Raw genomic sequence first — 10,087 nt, 5'->3', positions numbered from 1 at the left:
GGTCATTCTCCTGGCGATCCTACTCAAAACGCCATAGACAAGGTCGAATCTTCCAGATCAGAGGATGCTGCTTCTTAGGATTCTAGCCTATACCACGGAGACCCTAATTTCCCTGGAAATTGGTTGAACTGGTGTCTCGAGAAGTCCCCAACGAAGTCGTGGATTAGCCGTCTGAGAGATGTATAAACATAGTTGTTGGCTCGTGCTTTCCAGTCACGTATTCACACGAACCCAAGTAGATGCAGGTGTTTGTCAGGAACGTTCATCTTAATGTAATGAACGGAGCTAATTGACACTGATCATCCTATCCACCAGGATGAAGATCAAATATACATCTTAGAAATAAATCAAACAAGGATCGAAGAAGAAATATTACTACTTTTATTAATTCATAGGACTCAGCAGGGCTCCTCCCCTCAACCTAGAAGGTTTAGAAACTCATACTGAAGTAAAATACAAAATAAAACTCAAAAATAATGTGTAAATTCTAGGTTTTTTTCAAAGAAGGTCTAAATAACATAAATAAAATCCCTTAAATACTAAACAAATGACTGGTAAGGGTAAAATAGTCTTTTTAGTGCTAAAATCCACTACTGGGGACTACTTAGTGAGTGTTTGGGCTGAGATTTGATGAGATCTACATGCTATGAGGTCTCTGGGGCATGGAACACCAGCTAGGGGATCCTCTTTGTGCGTTTGGATGCTAGTCTCTGCTCTTTGGGCGCTGGACACCTGGAAGGGGGCAGGTAGCTGGCGTTGAACGCCAGTTTTAGGCCTTCAAATCCGAAGTAAAGTATAAACTAATATAGATTTCTGGAAAGCTCTGGAAGTCATCTTTCCATAGCCGTTGAGAATGCTTCATTTGGACTTTTGTAACTCCAGAAAAATGCTTCCGAGTGCAAGGACGTCAGATCCAGACAGCATCTGCAGTGCTTTCTCTGTCTCTGAATCAGACTTCTGCTCCAGCTCCTCAATTTCAGCCAAAAATTACCTGAAATTGCTCAAAAACACAAAAACTCATAGTAGAATCCAAAAATGTGAATTTAACACTAAAATCTATAAAAACTTAATAAAAACTAAGCAAAACATACTAAAAACTATATGAAAATGATGCCAAAAAGCGTATAAAATATCCGCTTATCGCAACACCAAACTTAAATTGTTGCTTGTCCCCAAGCAACCAAAACACAGTAAGATAGAAAGAAAATTAAGATACAATAAATTTCTAAGTTTCAAATGAATCTTAGTTACAATTAGATGAGCGGGACTTAGTCGCTTTTTGCTTCTGAATAGTTTTGGCATCTCATTATCCATTGAAACTTAGAATGGTTGGCATCTTTAGGAACTTAGAATCTAGTTGATATTATTGAATCTCCTAGTTTATTTCTTTTTTATTCTTGAACACAGCTTTCAAATTCTTGGCCGTGACCCTAAGCACCTTGTTTTCTAGTATTACCACCGGATACAATAATGCTACAGACACTTTAACTGGGTGAAGCTTTTTAGATTGTGACTCAGCTTTGCTAGAGTCCCTAGATAGAGTTGTCCAGAGTTCTTAAGCATACTCTTTTTGCTTTGGACCTCAACTTTAACCACTCAGTCTCAAGCTTTTCACTTGACACCTTCACGCCACAAGCACATGGTTAGGCACAGCTTGGTTTAGCCACTTAGGCCAGGATTTTATTCCTGTAGACCCTCCTATCCACTGATGCTCAAAGCCTTGGATCCTTTTTACCCATGCCTTTTGGTTTAAAGGGTTACTGGCTTTTTTCTCTTTGATGAATGGATTTTTGCTAGTAAATAATTTCACAATAAATTCTCATTGCTAGTATAGTTTCTAAACCAACAAAGAATCCTTTCATACAAAAATTTGGTTGTCACAAGTAACAAACCCCTATAAAAATAATAATCGAAGTATTCAAACCCCGGGTTGTCTCTCAAGATATTACAGGGAGGTGTACTTATAATTGGTTATGAGATTGTATCTTTTTGGGGTTTTGAATAAGGAACAAGAAAAGTAAATTGCAAGAATTAAACTAATAGCTAATAAAGCTCTTGGCAAGGTATGAGAATTAGAAGTCCTATCCTTATTATCTTCCTCAATTGTGACATCAATTGTCCATTGCTCCTACTTAGTTAACCTCTAATTATGAAGGAAAGTCAAGTGGATATATCAATTTAATTCCTCAAGTCTTAGTCAACTCCTAAGGAAAGACTAGCTTTAGAGGGATTCAAATCAACTAGCGACTTTTAATTATCAATCAATAAAGGAGTTTGATAACTCAAGAGTCTCCAATTACTCAACCAAAGCCAAAGGAGAGAAATCTACACTAAAATCTAACCAAGCATTTTCTCAAACACTTGGGAGGTATAACATAAAAGCATAGAAAAGTAACACGGAATGAAAAATCTAAAACCAACAATTGCAAGCATCAATGATAACAAACGAAGAAAGGAAAAATAATTATGAAATACCTCAAATTGTATTAAATAGAAAATCAAATCTAACATGAGAATTCATAAACTAAAGTGGCAACATAAAATAATCAATAAGGAAAATAGATAAATTAGAATGCTAAGACAAATAAAAGTAGAAGAGAAACTAAATCAAACTAAGATAGAAATCTGAAATTGAGAAGAATTAAAGCTAAAAATCCTAAAACCTAGAGAGAGGAGAGAGCCTCTCTCTCTAGAAAACTACATCTAAAACCTAAAATTATGTGAATGAAAGTTGTATACATGATTCCCCCACTCTGTAGCCTCTAATCTGTGTTTTCGGGCTTGGAACTGGGCCAACAGCCCAAAAATTGCCCCCAGCAATTTCTGATACGTTCAGCACTTGGCTCTGTCACGCGTACGCTTCGTCCTCGCGTACGTGTCGCTGAACTTTCGCAAGGTCACGCGTACGCGTGATGCACGCGTGCGCATCACTTAACTGCATGAAAACTATGGAAAATTACATATCATTTTGAAGCCCCGGATGTTAGCTTTCCAACGCAACAGGAATCGCCTCATTTGGACCTCTGTAGCTCATGTTATGATCGATTTAGTGCGAAGAGGTCAGGCTTGACAGCTTAGCAATTCCTTCAATTTTTTGTATTCCTTCCACTTTTGCATGCTTCCTTTCCATCCTCTAAACCATTCCTGCCCTATAAACCCTGAAATCACTTAACACACATATCAAGGCATCAAATGGTAATAAAAGAGGATTAATAATTAGCAATTTTAAGGCGGAAGAAGCATGTTTTCAATCAAAGCACAGAATTAGGAAGGAAAATGTAAAACATACAATTTGTATGCATAAGTGTGAGAATAATGAATAAAATCCACTCAATTTAGCATAAAATGTACCACGAAATAGTGGTGCATCAAATCTCCCCACACTTAAAAATTAGCATGTCCTCATGCTAAGCTCAAGGAGACAAAAGGAATGAATGGGGGAAAGTAAGACTCATGAGATGCAACCTATGTATGTGAATACAACTATATGCTAAGATGTTTCTATCTACTTGGTTAAAAGTAAACAAGTTCTCCAAGACAAACATAAATCAGATTCCACTAATTCAAATCACACAGTAAAAGACAGGTAAACTTGTACGAAAATAGCTCATGAAAACAGGGAACATAGAATCAAGCATTAAACCCTCACTGGAAGTGTATATGCACTATAATCTCTCAAGTGTCTAGGGTTAATCACTCTACTCTTTTCTAATCATGCTTTCTAAAACTTTGTTCTTCATCTAACCAATCAACAAATATTTAATGTACAAATACAAACATCAAGAGGTCTTTTCAAGGTTGTAACGGGGCTAAGGTAAGGGTGAGGATACATGTATGGCCAAGTGAGCTATAATATGAATCTTTGACTAACCTAAGTTCTCACCTAACATACACACGCTCTATATATATGAAATTATTCCTAGCTACCCATAATCTTACTCTTGTATGTTTCACATACTCATGTATCAAATTTTCTTTAGTTTCACCACCTATACATTGATCTTTTATTAAACTTAACATTGGGGTAATTTTTCCCCTATTTATTATTTATTTATTTAAATTTTTTTTATGAACATGAAAGAAAACATAACATGTCAATGCATATGGTTTTTCTGGTTCTACATGAGTATGCACCCAAATTTCTAATATTTTTGTCAATAAAACACAACATATTCTCATCAACCCAAGTTCTCACATTTCCCCAGACTTAGTTGACACACAATCTCTATCTTAAGCTAACCAAAGATTCAAATGGGATAGTTATTGTTTTTTCACTTAAGGTTAGTGATGTGGTAATATAAAGAATAAATGGGGATTGAAAGGCTCAACGTGTCAAACAAGGGTAATCGAAATGGTAGGCTATTTGAGATAAGTAAGCTAATAACAATTAATGGCCTCAATCATATGTATGCATGCAAATACACTAAAAAACGGACATGTAGAATGGAACAAACTATAGATTGCAATAATAGATAAGAAAATACACAAGAATAAAAATCATGGTTAAATAATGTAACCATATAATTAAGCTCAAAATCTCACAGGCTGTGTATTCTTAGCTATAAACCATGTTCCAAATTACAATCTTCAAATAAGTTTAACAAAAAAGTTTTAATTTAAATTAGTGAAATACTATTAAAAGGGTCTTGAAAAAGAACTTATCACTCCAACCAAGTATTGGTAGAAGAACATGCACAAAATCAAACAATCATGCAATCAAACATGCAAATGCAACAACTAATTTAACAAGGAAAATTAAACATTGGTGTTGAAATAGGAAATAACTAACCCACGGAAGTCGGTATCGACCTCCCCACACTTAAAAATTGCACCGTCCTCGGTGCATGCTGAGATGTACAAGTGGACGGGTTGCTCTAACTGACGCTTTTTTTTTTCAAAGAATGTGCAGGTGGACTTGCCGGTTGCCCCATTGAGACGCTTTCCTTTTCCCTTCTCGGTGGCCATCCTGAAAGAAGAGAAAAGGGAAAAAAAGTAACCCAGGAACAAAGATAGAAAACAAATAAAATATGGGTGGATTAATGCCAAAGAACGAGAGTCTTAATTACATGGTAGCTACAACATGCAAATGAGAAAATAGTAGAAGCAAATAGCATATCAATAGTACAAAAATTGCAACAATGGGGAAGAGATAGTAGGTAATGAGAGACAATATAAATTCATGTCGATGCAAAAGGAACACAGGTATTATAAAGATTGGCATTGACAGATAAATAATATCACCTAATAGTGTAAAACAAGTCACTAAGCACCAAAATAATACCAGAAAAGATACAACAGTTGAATAAGAACATTTAATACCAACAGAGAAAATAATAAACGTAGAAAAGAAAATAAAAACATGAACAAAATTAAAATGCAAGGAAGAAAAGTATGCAAATAAATTAAGTAAAATAGAATGAAAGAGAATAAGGATGAGAAGTTAAAGAAATGAAGAAAAAGAAAGTAAGAAAGGAGGAAGAAAGAAGAAGAAAGGAGGAGGAAATGAAAAACAGGACACGACGCGCGCGCATGCATCACGCGTGCGCGTGAAAATAGACTTAGCCCTGCGACGCGTAAGCGTCGCCCACGCATACGCGTGGGTGGCCAAAAATGCACACTGACACGTGAGCGTCGGTCACGCGTTCGTGTGACTGCTCGTGCGATTCCAGCACAGTGGCAACCCAACTCTCTGTTCAATTACCTTACTACGCTGATTTTTCATTCCACGCGTACGTGTCACGGGCGCTTACGCGTGGATTGGCAAAAACTCATGGGACGCGTACGCGTGGGTTGGCTTATGCGCCAGGCACCCTTCCCGTGTCGTTCCAGCACAACTATCTATCCATTTTCTCAATATTACGCACTGACACATGACGCATGCGCGTCGAGTGCAAATCTTTTTTTTTTAATAATAATAAACCAGTAATTAATAAGCAACTAAACCATAAATTAAAAGAGATAAACATAACTAAAAATGAAAATATAACTTATTACTAACATAAACAAAAAGAGAAATTAGAAAGAATTTACCATGGTGGAGTGTCTCCTACCTAGCACTTTTAGTTAAAGTCCTTAAGTTGGACATTTGGCGAGCTCCTTGTCATGGTGGCTTGTGCTTGAACTCATCTTGAAACTTCCACCAATGCTTGGACTTCCAATAATCTTCATCATTCTCAAGTGAATTTGCCAAGCCTTGAGGGAGTTCTTCACAAGTTTTGAGCTCCCAAAGTCGATCCTCTTGTATGCCCGAATCCCAAATCTTGTTTCTACACCCGTCTTGAAGTGGATCATCATTGTTCCTACCAGGTGGTAAGCTCTCCGAATTCTCAATGAAGTACCAAAATTTTCTCTTAGATCCAACCAAATTCTCACTATCCCAACCTTTGCATCTGGCTCTTGAAGTATCAACCGTGATGAGCCTTGATTTGCAACTCCAACCACTAAACATCCTTCTCTTACGCTTAATGCCACAAAGCTTCCTAAGTTGACAATCCGTTTCAAGAATACCATACTCAAGTGGAACATTAAAGCTATTAGAGATAAGTCTTACCCACTCAAGTGAAGGAGTAGACGGCAACCTAGGTAGAGAAGTCTCCAATGATCTTGATAACGCAAACTCAACTCCCATCCATCTTTTTCGAAGGACTTCCACCTTTTGAGAAGATTCTTCACCTTCAAGCTCTTCCTCACCAAGTTCATCAAACTCTTCTCCGTCACTCACATCATAACCATGAGGTTGAGATAAATCTACCTCAATGTTGCTTTCAATTTCATCAGGAGAAGGTTCTTCAATTTCATCACCAAGGGAACTTGCTTCTTGATCTATTCCATCCAAGTCTTCATAGGGAATATGCCATGGAAGTTGTGCACTAGCCTTCTTGACATCAATTTCAATCTTCTTAGAGGAATACTCTACAACTCTAAATTTCCATGGAGGTTCGGCATCTCATAAGTCTTCAACCACTTCTTCCTCTTCAAGTATTATGGCTTCCTCCACTTGTTCCAACACAAAGTCACGTTCCTCATTGTCCACCGGAGTTTCGAGTGTCTCCTTCATGCTACGCTCTTCTATTGGTTCTCCACAAGTAGCCATGGGAATGCTTTGAGTATCGAAGCGCAGAGAGGCTAAATTACCTACTACCTCGGTTAAGGTAGCTATGAACTCTTGTGTCGTCCTTTGCATCTCTCTTTGCCCTTGAAGAAGAACACCAAGAGTGTCATGCATTGAAGATTGGGGTGGATATGAAGGTTCATTGCTTGGGAGAAAGGGTTCATGATATGATGGTGGTTCATCATAATAAGGTTATGGCGGTTCAACACTCTCCATCTTTTCCACTTGTTGCACAACACAGTTCAATCCTTGATTCTCAAGTTGAGATTCATTAGCCATGAGATCTTCGTGTGCTTCTCGATTTCCCACTTGCTCCAATTGATGAAGGGTTGCTTGAAATTGATCCAGTGTTTCCTTGAGACGATCCCTTGACTCTTGTTCCTCTTGGATAACATAATTAGGATCATATGGCTCTTGGATTGATGGATATGGACATGGTGTATATAGAGGTAGTGGTTCTTGGAAGTAATTGGGTTGGAATTGGGGTGGTTCTATATATGGTTCATATGGCTCATAAGGTGGTTGGTATGGTGGATAAGGGTTAGGATCATATGAGGGTGTTTGGTAGTAGGTGGCTTGTGAGTATGGGGGTTCAAAGCTATGTTGAGGAGGGGGTTCATATGCATATGGTGGGGCTTGTTAGTAACTACAAGGGGGTCCACCATATCCATTGTCTTGGTATGCACCTTGGAATGGCTCTTGCTCATAGTAAGTTGGAGGAGGTTGTTGCCAAGAGGGTTGATCAAATTCTTGTGGCTCCTCCCATCTCTGATTGTCCCAACCTTAATGCATGTTCTCATTATAGCTTCCATTGCCTACAACATAATTTGAACCAAACTCGTAGCCAAAGGGATGAGAATTCAGAGTATCAAGAGAAAATAAAAACAAAAACTAATAAGGAATAATGAAACTAAACTCCTAAAACTAGAAACAACAAACAAAGAAAAGAAAAAGCAAATTTATTCACAATATTCACAATAACCAATAATAAGGCACACGTTTGCAATTCCCCGGCAACGGTGCCATTTTGATGAATGGATTTTTGCTAGTAAAGAATTTCACAATAAATTCTCGTTGCTAGTATAGTTTCTAAACCAACAAAGAATCCTTTCATACAAAAATTTGGTTGTCACAAGTTACAAACCCCTATAAAAATAATAACAGAAGTATTCAAACTCGGGTCGTCTCTCAAGGAATTGCAGGGAAGTGTACTAATAATTGGTTATGAGATTGTATCTTTTTGGGGTTTTGAATAAGGAACAAGAAAAGTAAATTGCAAGAATTAAACTAATAGCTAATAAAGCTCTTGGTAAGGTATGAGAATTAGAAGTCCTATCCTCATTATCTTCCTCAATTGTGACATCAATTGTCCATTGCTCCCACTTAGTTAACCTCTAATTATGAAGGAAAGTCAAGTGGATAAATCAATTTGATTCCTCAAGTCCTAGTTAACTCCTAAGGAAAGACTAGCTTTAGAGGGATTCAAATCAACTAGCAACTTTTAATTATCAATCAACAAAGGAGTTTGATAACTCAAGAGTCTCCAATTACTTAACCAAAGCCAAAAGGAGAGAAATCTACACTAAAATCCAACCAAGCATTTTCTCAAACACTTGGGAGGCATAACATAAAAGCATAGAAAAATAACACGGAATGAAAAATCTAAAACCAACAATTGCAAGCATCAATAATAACAAACGAAGAAAGGAACAATAATTATGAAATACCTCAAATTGCATTAAATAGAAAATCAAATCTAACATGAGACTTCATAAACTAAAGTGGCAACATAAAAGAATCAATAAGGAAAATAGATAAATTAGAATGCTAAGACAAATAAAAGTAGAAGAGAAACTAAATCAAACTAAGATAGAAATCTGAAATTGAGAAGAATTAAAGCTAAAAACCCTAAAACCTAGATTATGTGAATGAAGGTTGTATGCATGATTCCCCCACTATGCAGCCTCTAATATGTGTTTTTGGGTTTGGAACTGAGCCAAAAATAACCCAGAAATTTCCCCCAACGATTTCTGATACGTCCAGTACATGGCATTGTCACGCGTACGTGTCGTCTACGCGTACGCGTCGTCCACGCGTAAGCGTCGCTGAACTTTCACAAGGTCACGCGTACGGGTGATGCACGCGTGCGCATCACTTAGCTGCATGGCAACTATGGTAAATTGCATATCATTTTGAAGCCCCGGATGTTAGCTTTCCAACGCAACTGAAACCGCCTCATTTGGACCTCTGTAGCTCAAGTTATGATTGATTTAGTGCGAAGAGGTCAGGCTTGACAGTTTAGCAATTCCTTCAATTTCTTGTATTCCTTCCACTTTTACATGCTTCCTTTCCATCCTCTAAGCCATTCCTGCCCTATAAATCCTGAAATCACTTAGCACACATATCAAGGCATTGAATGGTAATAAAAGAGGATTAATAATTAGCAATTTTAAGGCCAAAGAAGCATATTTTCAATCAAAGCACAGAATTAGGAAGGAAAATATAAAACATGCAATTTGTATGCATAAGTGTGAGAATAATGGATAAAATCCACTCAATTTAGCATAAAATGTACCACGAAATAATGATGCATCACTCTTGCCTTTTAGTTTAAAGAGCTATTGGCTTTTTCTGCTTGCTCTTTCTATTTTTTTCTTTATTTTTTTTGCCATTTCTTTCTTTTTCGCATGCATATATTTTTTTTTCTTTTGCAACATACTTTTTCTTTTTCTTTTTCTTTTGCTTCTTTTTCTTTTGCTGCTTTTTCTTGCTTCAGGAATCAATTTTATTGATTTTTCAGATTACCAATAATACTTTTCCGTTTTCCTTATTCTTTTAAGAGCCAACATTCTAGAATTTCAACTTCAAATATGCACTGTTCAGTCATACATTTAGAAAACAAAAGCAATGCCACCACATCAACATAATTAAACTATTCTTATTTTAAACTTGAAATTCATGCATCTCTCAATTCTT

Source organism: Arachis ipaensis, chromosome B01, assembly GCF_000816755.2.
Source record: "Arachis ipaensis cultivar K30076 chromosome B01, Araip1.1, whole genome shotgun sequence".
NCBI lineage: Eukaryota > Viridiplantae > Streptophyta > Magnoliopsida > Fabales > Fabaceae > Arachis > Arachis ipaensis.
This window is presented reverse-complemented; position numbering follows the sequence as displayed.